A 26642-nucleotide genomic window follows, 5' to 3' on the forward strand; every position below is an offset into this window, starting at 1 on the left:
GGGAGTTAAGTTGGAGGGAAAGAAGTTTGGTTAGGTTAAGGAGCTGGTCGTCTGCTGAGAAGGAAGGCTGGAAGCCACACTGGGTAACGGTAAGGAGGTGGAGCTGGTTCAGGTGGTGGTGAATATGGCAGGAAAGGATGGTCTTGAAAACCTTACTGAACATGGAGGTGAGGCAGATGGGACATCAGGAAGAGGTATCAGAGGGGGGGTTGTTGGTTTTAGGGGCAGCAGGTCATGGGAAGTCTTCCACAGGTGGGGATAAAAGCCAGTAGAGAGGAGGACATTGTACAGGGTAGCAAGGACAGCCAGGGAGGGGGGGGGGAGATTCCTTGAGGTGGCAATATGTGACACCATCGTGACCAGGAGAATGTTGCGTTTGAAGCTGAGGATAAGTGTGATGTCATGTGTGGTGATGGGAGTGTTGATGTCTGAAGGGGGGTAACTGATCCAGGTACTGGAAACTAGGGGTGGGCAATGGGACAGAGGTATCAGTGCAGTCAATGACGGTGGAGAAGAGGGAATAATCAAAATTGGGATCATCAGGAATGGAGAAGATCTTGGAGAGGTGGGAAGCAAAGTGTTTAGCCTTACTAAGTTTGTCAGGGAAGGGGCGATTGTCGTGGAGATTAGGGTAATTCGGGGTGGTATGGCTACCAGTAAGGTGCTGGAAGGTTGACTAGTGCTTGGAGGAGCTGACAGAGAGGGTGGCGTTGAGGTTTGTGCATGTCTGGCGCCAGTCTCAGCGTTTCTTTACTGTAAGGAAATTCCGGATGTGTCACTGTAATTACTAGTGGCAGATGACTGTACCCCGGTCACAGGTGTGGAGGAAGAACCAGTAGAGCCTGCGGAATTCACGAAGAAGAAGGACAGCTTGTGGAGGAAGCGTAGGGCGGTGAAGGTGGATGAGTTTGTTGGGGACATGGGCTGCCACAGCATCAGTGATGGTATTCTGAAGGAAGGAAGAGGCATAGGTGATGTCAGTGGGCCACTGAAAGGTGAGGGGTTGGCTTTCGACCTGTGAGGCAATGGATTCCTGGTAGGCAACCCAGTCAGCATGGCGGTACATATTGATGGACTTTGGTGGGGCAGCTGGGTGGGTGGCTGCAGGTTGGCCATGGGCAGAGGAGTCAGTGGGAAGGATGGGGAGGTGGTCACTACTAATTGGATCAAAGATATCCCCAGTGATACGACCAAGGAAGTTGGGAGAAGCGAGGATAACATCTGGGGTGGAGTTACTTTCAGGATGGGTTTGTTGTGGGAGAGGAACAAGGTCACCACAGAGGCTGGCAAGGAACTGATGCCAACGTCGAAGGGTACCAAGGTCATGGCTATGGATGTTGAGGCTGTCGGCAATCACATAGCTGAAGAAGGTACAGTCAACATGGGAAATGAAGTCGTACAGGAGAGCTGCAGAATGGGTATAGATAGTGTTACAGGTGAAGGTGAGGGAAAAAAGATGCTGAGGAGAAGGTGTTCAGTCAGGTCATTGAGTAGGGGTTTTGGCCAGACAGCAAGATGCTTGAGGTGACCAATAGCAATCCCACCTCAGGTGAGGGGAAGGGGATTGTTGGTGCAGTGAAGGGAGAGGTGCAGACAGCATGGTGAGGTAAGAGGAAGGTTTCATCAAGGATGAAGAAGTCGACCTGGTGCTGGGGTTTGCATGAAGAAGTATTTGTTGGCAGGGAGGTATGTTTAGGTAGAGGAGATGATACAGTTGACACACCAGGGGGTGGGAGGGGACAAGGAAGCAGAGTGAGGAGAGAGAGGCTTAAATGAGGGTGTCTAGATGGGTGAAGGTAAAGTGGGCCTGGTTGTGGGAGCAGGTGGCATAGAGTGGAAGGCAAGGGAAATCGCTGGAGGGTTGTGGGGCCCTGGAAGGGGTGGATGTCCTGCAGGACAATGGTCAGGAATCGGATGATGTCTACTGCCCTAGGGGGAGGGCGGAGGGAATTGTTGGGGTGGATGGGCTGGTCGATGGGACGAACGGAGATAGTGGGCTCAAGGTTGGTGGGAGGGAGTTTGGCTTTAAATTTGGAGGAGTAGGTGGGGTGGGGTTCGTTGTAGGTGTTGCAGGAAGGGAGAGAGGAGAGGTTAGGACACTGTTTAAGGAAGTGGGAGGCCTTACAATAGGTGCAGGTGGGGCGGGGGGGGGGTGTATGTCAGTTTTGGGTGAGGTGGTCGTTTTACAGGAGACAGCGCTGGCGGCGGTAGGATTGAGTAGGGGAATGGGACGGGTCAATGTGGTGGCGCGGTGGCTGAAAATCGGGGCTCCCTGCGTGAGGAGGTGAGCTATGGAGGAGGCGGATTCAGTAAAGATACGCATGAGGAGTTGTAAATACGGCGGTCCGAGTGGATTGTCTACATGTCTGACTTTACGTCTTATACGTTTTTAGCTTTAGATGGTCACGCACTGACTGAAATCGATTTGCTGTAAAAATTGATTTCAAACCTCTTACGATCGAATCTGCCATTTTCCTTGTTTACAGTGCTACTATTGCGGCCGTTGAGCACATAACTCCCAGTGAAAACGTTATTGAAGCTCTACATATATATTCTCCACGTGTACACATTTATCTCTCTAAATAGTCACCCTGGCGAAGCACAGAAGTCTCCCGACGAGAGGTCAGTTTGTTGATACCGTCACTGTAAAATAATTGCTTTTGTTGAGGGAGCCACAACCTAACCTCTGCTTGAAAAACTTCATCAATGTCAAAGTGAAGTCCTTGAAGGAGTTCTTTAAGTTTTGGAAAGAGCTGAAAATCGGGTGGTACCAAGTCGGGACTGTATGGAGGATGATCGATGACTGAATCCAGAGCGTCGGATCGTTGCATATATAACAGACCTCGTTTGTGGTCTGGCGTTGTCGTGCTGAGGGTACTCCATGTGTGGACGAACTCTACGAATTCGAAACTCGCTTACAGCACGCAGTATCTCACGCACCGACGTTAAACAGCGCCATATTGCACGCTACAGTTCGGAGCCGTATAGTGGCAGACGGTTGCACATATGTAGACATGAAGCATAACGTCTGTTTCATTTAAAAGCTTTACGAGTTTTCGAATAAAAGTCCAGAGTTATTACTTTTCACCACATCCACGTACAGTTAATTTGAGGATTGGGTCATTTTAGAACAGCCTATTTCACGGTACGCGCACAGGCTGAAAAGATGGGTGCTTTGACATTCCCTATTGTAACAACGGCATCGCATACATTTTTATACGACTACAGTAACGGCTGCAGAAAGTGGGTGACTGTGGTTAGCAACGGACGTGCTGCATTCTCGGCTATGAGAAGGACATCCTTCGTCACATAGAAGAGAACCCGACGACGACCACTAAAAACAATGCCCATACCAAGTGCTCCTGAAGAGCACACACGTCAGAGCTCATTGTATGCGCTGTGTGTGGGATGTTTGAAAGCGATCCGCTTTCCAAACTTATTTTACAGTAACACAGTTTATTTCCAGGCATGGGTTCTTTATCAATTCTTTATCTACTAAACAGACTGACTCCAGTCGTACTTTGTATTCGGAAGTCATTGGTTTAATATGGTCGCTTACTATTAGAGACAGTGCACAGTCTGAGTGAACTAAATAGTCAAAGAAAATGATAATCTTTAACACTTGCACCTACAACTGTGTGTCAGAAAAATAAGCTTCTTATTCAGTACAGACTTCGTGGCAGTATTTTGACGATTCGCTGAGTAATATAAAGCAGTTAATTTTCGATAATATTATCTAATTTAGCTAGTTAATCTAAAACTTCAGTGTACAATAAACTTACAACAGATCAGCAGTCCATCGAGGACAGTTTGGGCATACGTCCTATAGATATAGGTTTTTTAATGGCTTTTGGGCATCATCCATACTGACAATCTCAGACCATAAAAAACAACAGGAATTATCTGTTACACGTAAGTAAATTAACATATTTAATACATTATAATGTAAAATAATCCTCTCTTCCTATATTCTTATTTGACCATGTGTTATAAAATCCCATAGGAGCTTGTACACTTTCGTGTCTTCTGTTGCTAAAAAGGTTTTAATGTTTGCTTGCAAAGCATTCCAGAAATAATCAGATGCTCTAATAATTTCGTAGTTTCTTGAAAGCTCGTGTGGCAGCTGAAAAAAAATTTGATTAACATCTTCCTCACTGTGGCATTCACGTGAAGAAGATGTGACGATGTTGAGGGGGTAGAAATCTTACCGGAATCTCCCGTGATTGAAGCGAAGTCATGCCAACTGTCACTGCAAAGTTTTCGCTGTATCTCCAATCCTGGTACAAAAGACGTGGTGTGAGATTAGGCACCACTGTGGCATAGTGGTTTCACCAGGTGTAGAAGTCTGAAACCGGAATTTCCCTGTAGATGGTGCTAGCCGTCAGTCTAGGGCCCGAGACACTGCGTCTGCAGCGCCATCTGCTTCCTGTAACGGATGACGAGGAATGTCAACACACATTAACCCAAGTTCCATACATCGGCATCTGTTACGAACACATAAACATGTCGAGTTTTGTGCCTACGAACTACGATTTGCGAACAGCATAGGTTTACTGTTATCATTTGAAGAAAACTGCTGCAGAATCGCATCGAATGCTTGTCGAAGTTTTCGGTGAACATACTCTTGCGAAAACAATGTTTCGAGTGGTTCGAAAAGTTCAAACGTGGTGATTTTAACGTTAGAAATGCCGAGTGCGGGAAAGCACCGAAAGAGTTCGAAGACAACGAATTGCAGGCCTTATTGGATGAAGACTCGACAGGAACCCGCGGAACAATTGAATTTGACGCAGAGAGTCGTTTCTCTTCGGTTGAAAGCTATAGGAAAGGTGCAGAAAGTGGGAAAAATGGGTTCTGCCTGAACTGAATGAAAGACAGCAAGCAAATCGAAAGGCCACTTGTGGAATGCTATTCGCCAGATACAAAAGAAAGTCGTTCCTCCAATGAATATTGACAGGCGATGAAAAATGGATATATTTTGAGAATCCTAAGCATCTTGAATCCAGGCCGACCATCGACTTTCACTTCAAGAACAAATCGCTTTGGTAAGAAGACAACGCTCTGTATTTGGTGGGATCAGACGGGTGAGCTACTATAACGTGGTGAAACCGTTAACACTGATCGCTACCAACAGCAAATGATCGATTTAAATCTAGAATCACGTGGAAAACGACAGAAATATGGAAAAAGGCAACACAAAGTCATATTGCTCCATCATAACGCTCCAGCACTTTAAACGGGTCAGGGAAACGATCGAGTCGTTCCGTTGGGAAATACTAGGGCATGAGGCTTTTTCTCCAGATTTTGCTCCGCCCGATTGTCATATATTTGCATCACTGGGATACACTTTCGCTGAACAACGCTTCAGTTCGTATGAAAATGTAGGAAAATGGCTTTCTGACTTGTTTGCTTCAAAAGAAGCCCTGGCGTGGCATTCACAGCCTGCCGCAGACGTGGGAGAAATGTGTTGTGATTGGCAGGAGAGCCAACACCGTGTTACTAGAGGAGGCCGAAATGCACTCGTTTTAGCTCACGCAGGCTGGCGTGAGGTCTGGAACAAGACAAGGAAATTAGAATTTAGAAAAACGGACGTAGCTGGTGGAATACTTAACTTTAATCCATTAATGATGAACGTCGGTCTTGACGGTACATGATTCACAATATTAATAGTAACTGATAATGGCGCCTTGCTAGGTCGTAGCAAATGACGTAGCTGAAGGCAATGCTAAACTATCGTCTCGGCAAATGAGAATGTAAGTAGGCAGTGAACCATCTCTAGCAAAGTCGGCTGTACATCTGGGGCGAGTGCTAGGAAGTCTCTCTAGACCTGCTGTGTGGCGGCGCTCTGTCTGCAATCACTGATAGTGGAGACACGCGGGTCCGACGTATACTAACGGACCGCGGCCGATTTAGAGGCTACCACCTAGCAAGTGTGGTGTCTGGCGGTGACACCACAAAATGTATAAACAGCAATAGAGATTATTTTGAAGAAAATATTGTTTATCAGTTTCAAAATGCAGGCATCTAATTATTGCAACCAAATTACGGTTTGAAACTTCTACACCTGGTACATCTTTTCCTAAATGAATTATATCATTCTTTGTGTCTGATCAGGCTGTAGATCGGTGTAGTATACTGAGATATGTGAGCACAAGTAAACCATGCCGTTGCACAATCAGCGCACATGTTACACACACTACAGTATATACTCACTATCAGCTGAACTGTACGCGGCTCGTGGTCTTGCGGTAGCGTTCTCGCTTCCCGCGCTCGGGATCCCGGGTTCGATTCCCGGCGGGGTCAGGGATTTCCTCTGCCTCGAGATGACTGGGTGTTGTGTGACTTGCATCATCTTTTCATCCTCATTCACTCACAAGTCGCCGTAGTGGCGTTAAAGAACTTGTGGAGCGGCGGCCGAACCGCCCCGAGAGGCTACTGCTGGTTCGTTCGAATGACGAAGTTCACAGCGTACTAACCTGGATTGAGCGATACGGACAGGCCGCAGGCAGTCTTCTGAACATCAACAAGTCTGCAGCGTTGGATATTGGGCGTGGTCTCGGACCGGAAGCCCTCGCTCCCCTCCCACCAGTTTCTGATCTGCGGTTTTCGGGAATCACGTTCAAGAAAACAGCTGCAGCAAACTACCGACGGTTATTACAGATCATCTACAATCAGCTACAACGTGTTGAATACCCGAACCTCTACGTAGCATCAAAACTCAACCACGTGGCACAGGTACTCCCACTACCGCTGCAGATAGGTCGCCGGCTTCAGGCGGCCTTCGGTTACTACGTTTCCGCAGGTCATATCTTTAAAGTACGATACGACACTCTTACCCTCCCAGTGCACAAAGGAGGGCTGGGATTGGTCAACGTCAGGGCGAGAGCAGCTGCCCTTTACATGAGCAACACGAGGAAACGATGGAAAAGTCAATATACCTCTCTCACGGGTCGTTTACTACAAGTTCTGATGCCAGTCTCTAACGTCCCGCCGGTGTCGGTTGCGCACGTCGCACGTCGCACCACAGCTCATGTGTCGACCTTCATTCTTGATTACAGCTATGTCAGCTCGAACCTCTCCGCCAAACGTCCACCAAAGGCGAAAGATTTTTATACCAACCTTCTGCGGGCTGTTCCCCAAAACGTGGTGGAAAACAAGTACTGAAACACGTATGTAACATAGCAGCGATGGTGAGGCATGTTAAAATCTTTGACCAGAGAGCCTATTTTCGTGGTTAGTCTGCGCTTGACCGCGCGAGTGTTGCGAGAAGTTCGGCAGTACTCGTCGAGTTGAGCAGTACTTCTGTAGTAGTCGTCATGCAGAGCAGTCGGTCAGTAGTAGCAGCCCAGTGCGGTTGTGTGATGTAGTCTGTCGGCAACACTGGTCAAGATGCTGAATGAGGTATATTGTTGATTAAGGTAATCATCAGATAATGTAAAGTTTATTGATTGTAATTAATTTCCAACAAGTGCCCCAATAATAATTTTGATTTCAGAAGCAATTTTATTCCACTTCCCTTAAAGACAAATTTCAGTTAAATTACAAAAAAAAGAATATTATTATTTGCAATGCAGTTCCTCCAAGCTGTGCGCAAGAATAAGAGCAGAAATTTGACTAGCAGCTACAATGAGGTAAGAATTTAATTCTGATTTGCACAGGGCCAAAGACCGATATTTCGGTTTAATTGAATTATCATTATCACTGAGATTTCATTAGCACTGAATTGTTTTTCATTATTTTTGTGGGAGCTTACACCAGAGTCAGATTGCGAATTTCTGTTTAATTGTCATTGTCAGTAAATTTATCTGCTGGGAGATTACGTTAGGTTGTATTCTTGTTAACATTCAAATTATTGTCTTTTAAATTTTTGTGGGGAGGTTACACTTAGCGCAATGTCCATTAGCATTTCTATGTAATATTGTCTTGTAAATTATTGTGGGGAGGTTACACTTGGCGACACCCAGTCCAGGATCGTATTTCGTTGAGAATCTTTTGAACAACAGTCAGATATCTGCTCTTATTTACTTAGATATAATTAGGATTTGGCGCTACGCTTTTACTAATCTTGTGACTTTCTTTCTACAGGTCAACGGCAATTTGTTGCTCTGTTGTATTTGTGTGTTGTTTTTGCATTTGTGTTTATTGTTTTGTGAATAATTGTGACTACTGTAAAAAAATGCCGCGAAAGACTATGAATAGTGTATCGCGAGGTATTATGAATGAATTTACCGACTTAAACAACGTGACCGATAGTAATTGTGACACGCAGTGTAATGATGACAATCCTGCGTTCACTGACAATCAGTGCATTCCAACCAATAATGATGACTTTTATCTTAATGATGAACAAACGAACTCAATTGTCTCTTCTGTTAATTTGAAGACAATTGATGACGCGGGACGCTCTATTGTAATGAGCGCTACCCAGCTTAACACAACCGGTTTGGAAGATTCAAGTAACGTACAGACAAATATTTTTAATGAAAATGAACAAGCTACACAAAGTACGCCGGAGTTATGTAATTCCGAAATAATGACTGACAGTGTACATGCGACTGATAAACGTTTTTGTAAATTACAGAATGACCAAATGGTCACACAAAGCGAAACAATTCCAGTTCCACCATTAATTAGCTCAGAGAATAGAGCTGGTAATATTGGCTTGGAGCAAATGATGGCGCTATTGCTACAACAAAGTAAAGAAAATTTCAAAGAACTTAGTGATCAGGTCAGACAACAGAGCGAAGACAACAAACAATTTAAAGAGAAAATAGACAATAATCATAAACAACTTAGGGAACAGAACGAACAGCTAAATAAAAAATTAGACGACAATTCCAGACAGCTTAGTGAACAAATTAGAGCTGTTGCCGCGCAGTGTCATGACACTAAGGAACAGTTGCGCGTGGAAATTGAGGCTTGTTCACGAAAAAATAGCGAAGAAATTAAGTCTGTTGCGCAAGAATTAAGGGAAATGCAAACAGCCGCAACAGAAACACTCAGAGACGAAATTAGCGGAGTCGCTAAACAATGCTCTGAAAAAGCTACACAATTACGCGACGAGTTTAAAGCAATGACAGCAGAACTTTCGCGCACAGTGGACGCAAATATAGACGCGAAATTCGAACAGCAGAACACTCAGATTAACGAACGCTTTAATCAGCACATACAGAACAGTGATACGCGCTTCCGCAAATTTATTCAAGATCAAAACAAAGTAAAACGTCAGGTCATGGAAACAATCACTGCACAAAGACAAGAAGACAAACGTAAAATGTTCGCGAAAGCGAAGACGTATGTAGACAATAATATTACTACAGTGTCCGACAAAATTAATACCATAGAACAGTTGAACGCGGAATTACGGGATGAAATTTCTGATCTTAAATCAAAAACAGATACACACACAGTAGATATTCAAACAGTAACAGACAGATTCGAACAATTAGAACTAACACAGGATTGCGATATCATCAAAGCTGATGTTAAAAAACTGAGCGAAACTACGCGTAAGTTGCAAAAACAGATTAATGCGTCCGATTCTAAAACCGATGATCAGGCAAAAATACTGACTGAAAAATATGATGAATTAGCCAGTCGTATTGATGCTATTGAAAGTAGTAATGATAATAAATCAGACGATACTGCACCGATTTCATTTAACCAAACACCTGAATTTCAAAATTTACAGCAGACAATTAATGAGATCGATTCGTCTAATAACACGTTGCGTAGAAAATTGTCGAGTTTACAACAAGAAGTAACAGAGATGAAAAACATTTCAGTTAATAACATACCACAACAGACGCCACTTTATGAACATTTGTCAGACTCACGCAGCGCGTATAATTTGAGTAATCTACAGAGAGTACGGGACTTAGATTCCGAGCAACCACAGTTCAATAGATTCTCTTACGATCCTGAACATGTTCCATCACACAGAGATGATAATTTCGATTACAAACATTTTCTGTCAGTGAGAAAGTTTAAAGTTTTTAAAAACGATAGAACGCAGATTCACCCGCTGGATTGGATTCAACAATTTAGCTTTGCCCTTCCACCGACTTGGCCTGTTACGCATAAACTTGAATTTATTTGCAGCTTTTTGGAAGGCGAACCGGCAACTCGTATGAGACCGATCGCGAGGCAATGCTATTCAGTAGAGGAATTTCAGAATGCTTTTCTATCAGCGTACTGGTCGAAGACGACACAGCGCGGAATTAAAGATCAGTTAATTAGTTTACCAAATTATGAGAACTCCAATTTTCCCAGCGTCACGCAATTTTTTGAGCATATGGTCCAACAAAACCAGTACCTGAGTGAACCGTACAGTGAATCTGCACTTATACAATTATGCATTTCCAAATTACCACGGTCATTACGAGTGTCACTTCTAACGGGGCATCAAAAGGAAAACATTTCAGCATTTAGAGATCTTTTACAGCTCTTGGAAGTACAACAATCTGATTATTCTTTTGTAAACAAAAATTTTTCTTATAATAACCAAGGTCAACAAAAGTACAGCAATTATGATCAGACACGTAATTTCAATAGAAAAGATAACAGACGCTTTAGAAACGACAACTACCAGAACTTTGGTAACAGCCAAAATTCTAATTATCAATATCGTCAAAATTTTCAGCAACAGGAACCACACTTTAGTAACAATAGAGGTATTTCACAACAACAACATCAAAACCAACCGGTTAGCATACGTAACCAACAATGTAATGCACAAGGTCAACCAGGCTTTAATGTTCCGCCGCGAGCACGTATATTCCCTGATACAACAAATAGTAACGCACGACAGCAAGGAAACAACTACGTACAAAGAAGACAATATTTCAATTCCTATCGCAATGCACCGTATAGGAATGACTATCACGACAGACGTAAAAACGATGAGCACAATTATCAGCGTACATATAATAACAGTCGGTCTTACCAGCAACAAAGTAATCAACAAGAACATATTCTCATGAATGAACCCGACAGTAGGTATCATCCAGAGCGTAATACGTCTGCAAGAAGTAATAGAACTGTTCAAATAGTAGAAATGCCACAGAATCCTCCTAATAATAATAACACGTCAGATAGAATCTGACTAGATAATGTACAGATCGCATCTTCCAATAACACAAGCACTACGTTTGACACGCAAAATGTTGTTCACGAAAATGTAATTACTTTTGACGATATCAGAGACACTCTCTTGCAGGAAAGACCATTTGTTCAGAAAACTATTTCACATCCTGTCATCGAAATTAAAATTGGTTCATCGAAATTCTCAGCAGTAATTGATTCCGGATCACCTATATCAGTAATAAATGAGGAGACTTTTAACGAGTGCAACAAAGAGAATACTTATCCGACATTACCTTTAGGCAAAACAAAAGTAAAAGGAGCAGTATCGAGTAAAGGAGTAGACGTTAAATTACAGACGCATTTATCATTTTGTATTGGAGGTCATACTTTCCACTCTAATTTTTGGATTGTTCCTTTATTGACAACAGACGTAATTTTAGGTACGAATTTTCTGGTACAACACGACGCAGTTATTGACTTTCAGAATTCTTATTTAATGTTAAAAGATGAAAATGTACAACTTGCTTTAGAATTTCAGCACTCATTATCTGCGGAAGAACAAACAATTAACCGCACAGAGGTCATTTCCGTGTCACGTAGCATAGACTGTAATCCCACATTGTTCACGGATACGTACGTACACAACGATAATACTCCAGACGAAGCTGACTACGACGTGATGCAAATGATTTCCGATAAAGTTAGACAAAGCAGTGCAACTACAGACGACGAACGTACGCAATTACACAAAATTCTTTTACAACAAGCTCCAGTTTTCGACAACATTCCTGGTACTATGTCCGGATTTATGTATGAATTTCAAGTGAAACAGCACGACACATTTAAAGCAAAGCATTATCCCATTCCATATATTCACAGAGAACAAGTTAAAAAAGAATTGCAGGATATGCTTGATCAAGGAATTATAGAACCAGCAGTTAGTCCGTACATAAACCCGCTACATATTGTTAAGAAAAAAGATGGCTCACTTCGCCTTGTACTTGATTCACGTCACATTAATGACATTATTATTAATGAAACAGATCGACCACAGACACTAGAGGAACTTTTACAGAAATTTCACGGTACTGCTATTTATTCTACATTAGATTTGAAATCGGGATTTTGGCAAATTCAACTTCATCCAAATTGCAGAAAATATACAGCTTTTCTCTGTTTTGGCGACTGTTATCAATTTTGTAAATTACCATTCGGCTTAACTATTTCTTCTGCAGCTTTTATTCGCGGTTTGAACACAATACTTCCGACAGAACTTAAGGACAGAATTACGACGTACGTAGACGATATTCTTATCGCAGAAGCTAACTGGTCCGAACACAATCTGATTCTTGAACAACTGTTACAAACTTTTCATGCACAAGGACTTACGGTTAATCTTAGTAAATCGCACTTTGGCAAAACTTCTATAAAATTTCTTGGACACGTAATTTCAGCAGAGGGCATTGCACCTGATCCAGAAAAACTTCAAGCTCTACGTGACATTACTGTTCCTACGACGAAGAAACAATTACGCAGCTTTTTGGGCTTAATTAACTTTTTTCGAAAATTTATTCATCACTCTGCTTTAGACACACCTAGATTATGTCAACTGACAGGTAAAAACAGTATTTGGTCTTGGGATAAGCAAGCACATTCTGAATTTGTGAACCTGAAACATGCTTTGTTGAATGCTCCACTTTTATCGCACCCAGATCTTACCAGAAATTTTTCCATTGCTACGGACAGTTCCAACACAGCTTTAGGCGTACACATTTTCCAGGAAATTGAAAAAGATGGTTCGACAGTAATTAAAAACATCGCATTTGCAAGCCGCATTTTGTCACCTGCTGAACGAAATTATTCCGTTACAGAATTGGAAACATTATGTGTTGTATGGGCTTTCACAAGATTTCGACACTTTCTTTATGGCAGACATACCACCGTGTACACAGACCATAGAGCGATACAATTTTTACTTTCGGCCAAATTCACGCACGACAGATTAAGCAGATGGAAGCTTTATTTACAGGAATTTAATTTTACAATAGTTCACATTCCCGGTACGCAAAATGTTATAGCAGACGCACTATCGCGTTCTCTCGGCAACAATCAGCAAGACGTAGCAACCAACTTCTGCAAAACAAATTTCAGTGTCATGTACATCCAGCAAGTAGCATTTGAAAATTTTATTTCATCGTCATTACAGGACATAGCACAAGAACAAAATAAAGACAATGTGTGGAAAGAAATTAAACACCTTTGGCAAGATAGGAAAAATGTTACGATTAGGAACCACTACACTGTACGTAATGACATTCTGTTTCGCCGTTCTCATCCTGACAGCAACAATTGGTTATTATGCATCCCTGACGAACTTGTTAACAAATTAATCTGGTACACTCATTTGAGTTACGCACATTACGGAGCAAGAAAATGTTTTCTTATACTGAGACAGAACTGTTATTTTAACAACATGGAGAAACGTATACGACGAGTTTTAGCGTCTTGTAAAATTTGCCAGAAAGCTAAGTCAGACACAACTTCACATATTCCTCCTTTATATCCCATTGTACCTGTTAAATTAAGACACATGGCCGCAGTAGATATTTTTGGTCCGATTCCGAGAACTAACAGAGGTTTTTGCTACATCTTTGTCGCTGTTGAGCTCACTTCAAAATTTGTTACTTTCACTCCGTTACGCAAAGCTACTGCTAAAACTGTTTCGAAAGCATTTGTAAAACATTTTCTATTTCATGTAGGGCATGTGATGAAAGTAATTTCTGACAATGGATCTCAATTTCGTAGTAGCATATGGACACGCATGTTACGAGCCAGAAACATTTCTCCGATCTATATATCCAAGTACCACGCTTCTTCGAACCCCTGTGAACGGTTAATGAAAGAAATTGGTAAGCTGTGCAGAATTTACTGCCATAAAAGACATATTGATTGGGACAGACACATACACTCATTCCAGGATGTAATTAATTCCATTCCAAATGAATCCACTATGCTATCTCCGTCTGTTATACTGAAAAACGTTGAACCACCAAACAAAATTAAAGAATTTGTAAATTTTCCTACATCTCGTCGCTTACGACACCACGAAATAATTGACATTGCGCTGAACAACATCAAACGTGCCGCAGAGCGCCGGAGAAGACAGCAAAAACAGGTTTGTACACGCCGCGACTTTCACATTGGACAGAAGATATTAGTACGTACACACTATTTATCCAGCAAATTAAAAGGTAAGTGCAGTAAATTTGAACTTCTATACGCAGGTCCATATCGGATTCGCAGCATCCCTCACCCCAATGTTGTACACGTCGAAACTTTGAGAACCAGAAAATCGAAAGGCAATCACCATGTCTCAAACATTAAACCGTTTATTGAATGAAATCACTTTATGATGTAACATGCTATGATGCCATTTACTAATGCAATTATATTCACCTGACTAATTACTGATGATTATCGTATTTTTTCTTGGCAAGTGCCCGGCAAGGTAAGGTTAGCAGGCCGCTTTTCTTGTCGTTACACATCAGACCATGCACATTTTCCACTTCTTTATGTACGATTGTATTCCAGTTTTGTCTATATGCACTGTGAAATAGTTAAGATATAACACACACCAGTCGACTTTGACATTTTTTTTTTTTTTGGCCTTATGACATCTCAACATCGTGACTTTTACATTTTTTTTGCTGCTGCATTGTGATATTTCGTGTACATTTTTGCCTTTGAACACTGTCTGTGCTTTCGACATATTGCGTTTTCTGTCATGTTATGCTGTATGGTTAATTGTGTCACCATAAACCAGTCATTATTTAGTGGGTATATGATTTAAATGCAAGACGTTAATCTCTGTTCATCAATTTCAGAAAGAAATGATGCGTGTAAGAAATAAATTCAACAGAAATGGGAATTTCACCTACGGAATAAACGATAGAAGATGCAATAACTTTATGAGGAAGAGTAAATGGATCAGGATTAACAAGCATTAACAAGAATATACTATACTCATCGTAGAATAGCAGTCTTAACTAATTTTTTCTTTCAGACTACAAGGTGATTGACGCAGGCTGTCGGACAGAACTGCACATCTTAGTTTTAGTGATGAAATATGCTAGAGATAAGGAATAGTTGTATAATGAGTAATGAAGTGATATTTTTGCAGATGATAATGAATACTGATGAATAATGATGAAGAATATGCTATTATGAATAATGAAGTTTTTCTTTACAGGTGATGATAATAATGAAGTTATGATAATATGGATAATGAAGTGATTGATAATGAAATTTTTTCTTTACAGATGAGGATAATGTTGAAGTTATGTATTTATGCTACATAGTTATTTAAGTATTTGTTGCAGTTTGTTTTGACAGCAGGTGTTATATTGCATAGTAGGATGACGGAAAGTTTTGGAAAGGACAGCTATGGAACACATTTTATACACATTTCACTACTTGTTAATTCGAAGTTCACTACTTTTCAGCATAGTGTGCGTTTCTTCTTTCAGGTCAATAATCCATTTTTGTATTTTTTCCAGGAGAAGTTTTTCATGATACATACTAAACCTGTTACTTATTATACCTGTTCTAGTACTTGCATTTTTTTTTAACCCATTTGTGTTTACCATTTATAAATGTGATCACATATACTGCCTTGTTACATAACCTTGCTACAGCTGACTCATGACGAATGACGTTGCACATTTTTGATTTACAGGAACAACCCAGTACCAATTTTTTTTTCTTTTTTCTCTTCTTACTTTCTCTTGTAATTACCCAAAGCAATGCGTTGCTAGCACAAAAACAAAAAAAAAAATGTATTACCAGTCCCTAATAATGCCTTGTAACTGGCTAATAACTGCCACTGTTTATTGTAATGAGACTACTTATAATGCCTATGATTATTAATGCTATGACTGTAATTAGCTGATTTTTAATAATGACTTCGTAATGATCTGAATGTCACTCAATGAATTGTTATTACTTCTTAATGATCTGAATAATACTGAATGAGGAACAATGTTTTATACTATTCGATACTTGATGGCCACTGAGTGCCAATAATTAATGTCACTCAATGAATTAGGTTATTAATTATGCCATTAATTAGCTCTTGTTTTCAATATTGATACTTTGTAACTGGAACAAAATATGATTCTTACTATATTGAAATGACAAATGATTAACTATGCTTTATAATTGGGAAAGAATGTGATTGCTTTATAATGCTTTGTAATTAGGAGAAGGCTAGTGATTAATACTATTGGAATGTCAAATAATTAATTAGCTATACCATACTTTGTAACTGGAAAAGAATGCGATTATTTAATAATGCTTTGTAACTAGGAAAAGAAAGTTACTGATTCTATGTAAAACAATTAATGAACATTTTTCTGTAATACTACATACTTGGTACAGAAATGTTCAATCACTGGGCTATGAATGCCCCAAACTACAAATGAAGACTGTAATTGTCAATATTATGTGACTTAATGTCCTTCACCTCATGAGCTAACTACCCTGAATTACTGCAATGTCCATTTGTCCTGTCTATCCTAGTGATCATGGAGCACTATCTTTGGTTCTGCACTAATTCTACGTTGGTGTGCCTTGTAAGAGCGTGGTGTTGACACGACATGCTGTCCACCACCGTGAGCGATGAAGACGTTATTATGGTCCCACTGTTTGGTGTACCTAATGTACTGCCAAAATGAGAACATGAAATGTTACTGCGAGAGTTCAGTGTCTTGGCTACACTGATAAATTCTGATGGGAAAAGAACTTCAAATTGTGTCACTTGGTGTTGTACTTCTGTGGAAAGATATGGACTTTCAGAACAGCTGTGTGCAATCTAAAGTGCTACAACCATGATGCAATCCTTCCCTTTCCTATCCTAATTCTTGTCACATAGTGAAAATCATTTTTTGCTAACATTATTTATGTTCATGGGTTATACATTTTTTTTGATTCGCTGAACTCCAGTGCGAGTACACTTATGTCACTTGTCGATATGATTTTTGCCATTATGTTTATTTATTGCAAAAATGCCTAAGACATTTTTTCGATTTGTTCTCAAGTACAGTATATGCACTCTTGTCTTTTATAATGTATATACATTTTTTATTTATTATTTTATTTTAATGATATGTTCTGAACTACAGTGCATGTGCACTTATGTTGTGTGTTAATATGTTTTCTACTGAACTTCAGTGCCTGTGCATTTTCAATATGATTTGTACTCATTCTGTATATTCAATACTTCAATGCGTATGCACTTATGTCATTTGTTACTCATTGTATATACATTTCATCATTTACTGATATGTTCTCAACTGCAGTGCATGTGCACACATGTCACTTGTCAACATAATTTTTTGCCAGTCTGTTTATTTGTTCTGAAAATGCTAAAGAATTTTTTCAGTGCGTGTGCACTTTGTTTCTGTCAAATAATTTGTATATACAGTTTTCTGATTTACTACTATGTTTTGTACTCACATCCTGTCTTTGTCTGATATATTTGTACTCGGTGCATGTGCACAACATTTAATTTATGTACTAAATTTGAATATTCTGTAAATTGTAAAAATTTCTTGCGATGGCAAGTCCAAATGACTCACCATCGCTGCCAAATTTTTGCTCCCCCCCAGTGGAGGGTTATGAAACACGTATGTAACATAGCAGCGATGGTGAGGCATGTTAAAATCTTTGACCAGAGAGCCTATTTTCGTGGTTAGTCTGCGCTTGACCGCGCGAGTGTTGCGAGAAGTTCGGCACCACGGTCATTACGAGTGTCACTTCTAACGGGGCATCAAAAGGAAAACATTTCAGCATTTAGAGATCTTTTACAGCTCTTGGAAGTACAACAATCTGATTATTCTTTTGTAAACAAAAATTTTTCTTATAATAACCAAGGTCAACAAAAGTACAGCAATTATGATCAGACACGTAATTTCAATAGAAAAGATAACAGACGCTTTAGAAACGACAACTACCAGAACTTTGGTAACAGCCAAAATTCTAATTATCAATATCGTCAAAATTTTCAGCAACAGGAACCACACTTTAGTAACAATAGAGGTATTTCACAACAACAACATCAAAACCAACCGGTTAGCATACGTAACCAACAATGTAATGCACAAGGTCAACCAGGCTTTAATGTTCCGCCGCGAGCACGTATATTCCCTGATACAACAAATAGTAACGCACGACAGCAAGGAAACAACTACGTACAAAGAAGACAATATTTCAATTCCTATCGCAATGCACCGTATAGGAATGACTATCACGACAGACGTAAAAACGATGAGCACAATTATCAGCGTACATATAATAACAGTCGGTCTTACCAGCAACAAAGTAATCAACAAGAACATATTCTCATGAATGAACCCGACAGTAGGTATCATCCAGAGCGTAATACGTCTGCAAGAAGTAATAGAACTGTTCAAATAGTAGAAATGCCACAGAATCCTCCTAATAATAATAACACGTCAGATAGAATCTGACTAGATAATGTACAGATCGCATCTTCCAATAACACAAGCACTACGTTTGACACGCAAAATGTTGTTCACGAAAATGTAATTACTTTTGACGATATCAGAGACACTCTCTTGCAGGAAAGACCATTTGTTCAGAAAACTATTTCACATCCTGTCATCGAAATTAAAATTGGTTCATCGAAATTCTCAGCAGTAATTGATTCCGGATCACCTATATCAGTAATAAATGAGGAGACTTTTAACGAGTGCAACAAAGAGAATACTTATCCGACATTACCTTTAGGCAAAACAAAAGTAAAAGGAGCAGTATCGAGTAAAGGAGTAGACGTTAAATTACAGACGCATTTATCATTTTGTATTGGAGGTCATACTTTCCACTCTAATTTTTGGATTGTTCCTTTATTGACAACAGACGTAATTTTAGGTACGAATTTTCTGGTACAACACGACGCAGTTATTGACTTTCAGAATTCTTATTTAATGTTAAAAGATGAAAATGTACAACTTGCTTTAGAATTTCAGCACTCATTATCTGCGGAAGAACAAACAATTAACCGCACAGAGGTCATTTCCGTGTCACGTAGCATAGACTGTAATCCCACATTGTTCACGGATACGTACGTACACAACGATAATACTCCAGACGAAGCTGACTACGACGTGATGCAAATGATTTCCGATAAAGTTAGACAAAGCAGTGCAACTACAGACGACGAACGTACGCAATTACACAAAATTCTTTTACAACAAGCTCCAGTTTTCGACAACATTCCTGGTACTATGTCCGGATTTATGTATGAATTTCAAGTGAAACAGCACGACACATTTAAAGCAAAGCATTATCCCATTCCATATATTCACAGAGAACAAGTTAAAAAAGAATTGCAGGATATGCTTGATCAAGGAATTATAGAACCAGCAGTTAGTCCGTACATAAACCCGCTACATATTGTTAAGAAAAAAGATGGCTCACTTCGCCTTGTACTTGATTCACGTCACATTAATGACATTATTATTAATGAAACAGATCGACCACAGACACTAGAGGAACTTTTACAGAAATTTCACGGTACTGCTATTTATTCTACATTAGATTTGAAATCGGGATTTTGGCAAATTCAACTTCATCCAAATTGCAGAAAATATACAGCTTTTCTCTGTTTTGGCGACTGTTATCAATTTTGTAAATTACCATTCGGCTTAACTATTTCTTCTGCAGCTTTTATTCGCGGTTTGAACACAATACTTCCGACAGAACTTAAGGACAGAATTACGACGTACGTAGACGATATTCTTATCGCAGAAGCTAACTGGTCCGAACACAATCTGATTCTTGAACAACTGTTACAAACTTTTCATGCACAAGGACTTACGGTTAATCTTAGTAAATCGCACTTTGGCAAAACTTCTATAAAATTTCTTGGACACGTAATTTCAGCAGAGGGCATTGCACCTGATCCAGAAAAACTTCAAGCTCTACGTGACATTACTGTTCCTACGACGAAGAAACAATTACGCAGCTTTTTGGGCTTAATTAACTTTTTTCGAAAATTTATTCATCACTCTGCTTTAGACACACCTAGATTATGTCAACTGACAGGTAAAAACAGTATTTGGTCTTGGGATAAGCAAGCACATTCTGAATTTGTGAACCTGAAACATGCTTTGTTGAATGCTCCACTTTTATCGCACCCAGATCTTACCAGAAATTTTTCCATTGCTACGGACAGTTCCAACACAGCTTTAGGCGTACACATTTTCCAGGAAATTGAAAAAGATGGTTCGACAGTAATTAAAAACATCGCATTTGCAAGCCGCATTTTGTCACCTGCTGAACGAAATTATTCCGTTACAGAATTGGAAACATTATGTGTTGTATGGGCTTTCACAAGATTTCGACACTTTCTTTATGGCAGACATACCACCGTGTACACAGACCATAGAGCGATACAATTTTTACTTTCGGCCAAATTCACGCACGACAGATTAAGCAGATGGAAGCTTTATTTACAGGAATTTAATTTTACAATAGTTCACATTCCCGGTACGCAAAATGTTATAGCAGACGCACTATCGCGTTCTCTCGGCAACAATCAGCAAGACGTAGCAACCAACTTCTGCAAAACAAATTTCAGTGTCATGTACATCCAGCAAGTAGCATTTGAAAATTTTATTTCATCGTCATTACAGGACATAGCACAAGAACAAAATAAAGACAATGTGTGGAAAGAAATTAAACACCTTTGGCAAGATAGGAAAAATGTTACGATTAGGAACCACTACACTGTACGCAATGACATTCTGTTTCGCCGTTCTCATCCTGACAGCAACAATTGGTTATTATGCATCCCTGACGAACTTGTTAACAAATTAATCTGGTACACTCATTTGAGTTACGCACATTACGGAGCAAGAAAATGTTTTCTTATACTGAGACAGAACTGTTATTTTAACAACATGGAGAAACGTATACGACGAGTTTTAGCGTCTTGTAAAATTTGCCAGAAAGCTAAGTCAGACACAACTTCACATATTCCTCCTTTATATCCCATTGTACCTGTTAAATTAAGACACATGGCCGCAGTAGATATTTTTGGTCCGATTCCGAGAACTAACAGAGGTTTTTGCTACATCTTTGTCGCTGTTGAGCTCACTTCAAAATTTGTTACTTTCACTCCGTTACGCAAAGCTACTGCTAAAACTGTTTCGAAAGCATTTGTAAAACATTTTCTATTTCATGTAGGGCATGTGATGAAAGTAATTTCTGACAATGGATCTCAATTTCGTAGTAGCATATGGACACGCATGTTACGAGCCAGAAACATTTCTCCGATCTATATATCCAAGTACCACGCTTCTTCGAACCCCTGTGAACGGTTAATGAAAGAAATTGGTAAGCTGTGCAGAATTTACTGCCATAAAAGACATATTGATTGGGACAGACACATACACTCATTCCAGGATGTAATTAATTCCATTCCAAATGAATCCACTATGCTATCTCCGTCTGTTATACTGAAAAACGTTGAACCACCAAACAAAATTAAAGAATTTGTAAATTTTCCTACATCTCGTCGCTTACGACACCACGAAATAATTGACATTGCGCTGAACAACATCAAACGTGCCGCAGAGCGCCGGAGAAGACAGCAAAAACAGGTTTGTACACGCCGCGACTTTCACATTGGACAGAAGATATTAGTACGTACACACTATTTATCCAGCAAATTAAAAGGTAAGTGCAGTAAATTTGAACTTCTATACGCAGGTCCATATCGGATTCGCAGCATCCCTCACCCCAATGTTGTACACGTCGAAACTTTGAGAACCAGAAAATCGAAAGGCAATCACCATGTCTCAAACATTAAACCGTTTATTGAATGAAATCACTTTATGATGTAACATGCTATGATGCCATTTACTAATGCAATTATATTCACCTGACTAATTACTGATGATTATCGTATTTTTTCTTGGCAAGTGCCCGGCAAGGTAAGGTTAGCAGGTCGCTTTTCTTGTCGTTACACATCAGACCATGCACATTTTCCACTTCTTTATGTACGATTGTATTCCAGTTTTGTCTATATGCACTGTGAAATAGTTAAGATATAACACACACCAGTCGACTTTGACATTTTTTTTTTTTTTGGCCTTATGACATCTCAACATCGTGACTTTTACATTTTTTTTGCTGCTGCATTGTGATATTTCGTGTACATTTTTGCCTTTGAACACTGTCTGTGCTTTCGACATATTGCGTTTTCTGTCATGTTATGCTGTATGGTTAATTGTGTCACCATAAACCAGTCATTATTTAGTGGGTATATGATTTAAATGCAAGACGTTAATCTCTGTTCATCAATTTCAGAAAGAAATGATGCGTGTAAGAAATAAATTCAACAGAAATGGGAATTTCACCTACGGAATAAACGATAGAAGATGCAATAACTTTATGAGGAAGAGTAAATGGATCAGGATTAACAAGCATTAACAAGAATATACTATACTCATCGTAGAATAGCAGTCTTAACTAATTTTTTCTTTCAGACTACAAGGTGATTGACGCAGGCTGTCGGACAGAACTGCACATCTTAGTTTTAGTGATGAAATATGCTAGAGATAAGGAATAGTTGTATAATGAGTAATGAAGTGATATTTTTGCAGATGATAATGAATACTGATGAATAATGATGAAGAATATGCTATTATGAATAATGAAGTTTTTCTTTACAGGTGATGATAATAATGAAGTTATGATAATATGGATAATGAAGTGATTGATAATGAAATTTTTTCTTTACAGATGAGGATAATGTTGAAGTTATGTATTTATGCTACGTAGTTATTTAAGTATTTGTTGCAGTTTGTTTTGACAGCAGGTGTTATATTGCATAGTAGGATGACGGAAAGTTTTGGAAAGGACAGCTATGGAACACATTTTATACACATTTCACTACTTGTTAATTCGAAGTTCACTACTTTTCAGCATAGTGTGCGTTTCTTCTTTCAGGTCAATAATCCATTTTTGTATTTTTTCCAGGAGAAGTTTTTCATGATACATACTAAACCTGTTACTTATTATACCTGTTCTAGTACTTGCATTTTTTTTTAACCCATTTGTGTTTACCATTTATAAATGTGATCACATATACTGCCTTGTTACATAACCTTGCTACAGCTGACTCATGACGAATGACGTTGCACATTTTTGATTTACAGGAACAACCCAGTACCAATTTTTTTTTCTTTTTTCTCTTCTTACTTTCTCTTGTAATTACCCAAAGCAATGCGTTGCTAGCACAAAAACAAAAAAAAAATGTATTACCAGTCCCGAATAATGCCTTGTAACTGGCTAATAACTGCCACTGTTTATTGTAATGAGACTACTTATAATGCCTATGATTATTAATGCTATGACTGTAATTAGCTGATTTTTAATAATGACTTCGTAATGATCTGAATGTCACTCAATGAATTGTTATTACTTCTTAATGATCTGAATAATACTGAATGAGGAACAATGTTTTATACTATTCGATACTAGATGGCCACTGAGTGCCAATAATTAATGTCACTCAATGAATTAGGTTATTAATTATGCCATTAATTAGCTCTTGTTTTCAATATTGATACTTTGTAACTGGAACAAAATATGATTCTTACTATATTGAAATGACAAATGATTAACTATGCTTTATAATTGGGAAAGAATGTGATTGCTTTATAATGCTTTGTAATTAGGAGAAGGCTAGTGATTAATACTATTGGAATGTCAAATAATTAATTAGCTATACCATACTTTGTAACTGGAAAAGAATGCGATTATTTAATAATGCTTTGTAACTAGGAAAAGAAAGTTACTGATTCTATGTAAAACAATTAATGAACATTTTTCTGTAATACTACATACTTGGTACAGAAATGTTCAATCACTGGGCTATGAATGCCCCAAACTACAAATGAAGACTGTAATTGTCAATATTATGTGACTTAATGTCCTTCACCTCATGAGCTAACTACCCTGAATTACTGCAATGTCCATTTGTCCTGTCTATCCTAGTGATCATGGAGCACTATCTTTGGTTCTGCACTAATTCTACGTTGGTGTGCCTTGTAAGAGCGTGGTGTTGACACGACATGCTGTCCACCACCGTGAGCGATGAAGACGTTATTATGGTCCCACTGTTTGGTGTACCTAATGTACTGCCAAAATGAGAACATGAAATGTTACTACGAGAGTTCAGTGTTTTGGCTACACTGATAAATTCTGATGGGAAAAGAACTTCAAATTGTGTCACTTGGTGTTGTACTTCTGTGGAAAGATATGGACTTTCAGAACAGCTGTGTGCAATCTAAAGTGCTACAACCATGATGCAATCCTTCCCTTTCCTATCCTAATTCTTGTCACATAGTGAAAATCATTTTTTGCTAACATTATTTATGTTCATGGGTTATACATTTTTTTTGATTCGCTGAACTCCAGTGCGAGTACACTTATGTCACTTGTCGATATGATTTTTGCCATTATGTTTATTTATTGCAAAAATGCCTAAGACATTTTTTCGATTTGTTCTCAAGTACAGTATATGCACTCTTGTCTTTTATAATGTATATACATTTTTTATTTATTATTTTATTTTAATGATATGTTCTGAACTACAGTGCATGTGCACTTATGTTGTGTGTTAATATGTTTTCTACTGAACTTCAGTGCCTGTGCATTTTCAATATGATTTGTACTCATTCTGTATATTCAATACTTCAATGCGTATGCACTTATGTCATTTGTTACTCATTGTATATACATTTCATCATTTACTGATATGTTCTCAACTGCAGTGCATGTGCACACATGTCACTTGTCAACATAATTTTTTGCCAGTCTGTTTATTTGTTCTGAAAATGCTAAAGAATTTTTTCAGTGCGTGTGCACTTTGTTTCTGTCAAATAATTTGTATATACAGTTTTCTGATTTACTACTATGTTTTGTACTCACATCCTGTCTTTGTCTGATATATTTGTACTCGGTGCATGTGCACAACATTTAATTTATGTACTAAATTTGAATATTCTGTAAATTGTAAAAATTTCTTGCGATGGCAAGTCCAAATGACTCACCAGCGCTGCCAAATTTTTGCCCCCCCCCAGTGGAGGGTTATGAAACACGTATGTAACATAGCAGCGATGGTGAGGCATGTTAAAATCTTTGACCAGAGAGCCTATTTTCGTGGTTAGTCTGCGCTTGACCGCGCGAGTGTTGCGAGAAGTTCGGCAGGTCGAGTTGAGCAGTACTTCTGTAGTAGTCGTCATGCAGAGCAGTCGGTCAGTAGTAGCAGCCCAGTGCGGTTGTGTGATGTAGTCTGTCGGCAACACTGGTCAAGATGCTGAATGAGGTATATTGTTGATTAAGGTAATCATCAGATAATGTAAAGTTTATTGATTGTAATTAATTTCCAACAAGTGCCCCAATAATAATTTTGATTTCAGAAGCAATTTTATTCCACTTCCCTTAAAGACAAATTTCAGTTAAATTACAAAAAAAAAGAATATTATTATTTGCAATGCAGTTCCTCCAAGCTGTGCGCAAGAATAAGAGCAGAAATTTGACTAGCAGCTACAATGAGGTAAGAATTTAATTCTGATTTGCACAGGGCCAAAGACCGATATTTCGGTTTAATTGAATTATCATTATCACTGAGATTTCATTAGCACTGAATTGTTTTTCATTATTTTTGTGGGAGCTTACACCAGAGTCAGATTGCGAATTTCTGTTTAATTGTCATTGTCAGTAAATTTATCTGCTGGGAGATTACGTTAGGTTGTATTCTTGTTAACATTCAAATTATTGTCTTTTAAATTTTTGTGGGGAGGTTACACTTAGCGCAATGTCCATTAGCATTTCTATGTAATATTGTCTTGTAAATTATTGTGGGGAGGTTACAGTACCCTACGGTTCACTGGCCAAGAGTGTGGGAAATGATACACCACAACTTTCTGTCATCCACGGTGCGTTCGAAGTGGTATCAGATCGCCAACAAAAAATATGCCACACGACAGCGACTTCACACTACTGGACTGGCAGACTCCCCTTATTGCCCAGATTGTCACCTTTTGGATACCGATGAACATCGTTTTACTTGCGCATCATCGTCCGGAGTTTGGCGACTAACACAGAAGATATTGGCTTGTTACCTCCGGGTCACACCTGATATGATTGACCCTCAGACCCTACTCTGTCCCGATGAAACTTACATTCCGGCTGCAAAATATCATGCGCTTACATGGTTCAAAGGACTTACCGTCGCCTACATCTTTAGCGACGGAGAGAAAGAGCAGCTTGATTACTGGTGGTTCCTACAAAATGCTCACAATGCCCTCGAACGCACACCGAAATACCGTACGCTCTTCGCAAATTATTTACGCAGCGTTTTCGTTAAACCCCCACTCAGCTGGGGAGTGCCAAGCTGCGGTTAATGTTCTGTGCCGCATCACACTAACGACTCAAGGTTCTGCCTGGCCAGCCATGAGCGAAGGAAG

Source organism: Schistocerca cancellata, chromosome 9 (genome assembly GCF_023864275.1).
Source record: "Schistocerca cancellata isolate TAMUIC-IGC-003103 chromosome 9, iqSchCanc2.1, whole genome shotgun sequence".
Lineage (NCBI taxonomy): Eukaryota > Metazoa > Arthropoda > Insecta > Orthoptera > Acrididae > Schistocerca > Schistocerca cancellata.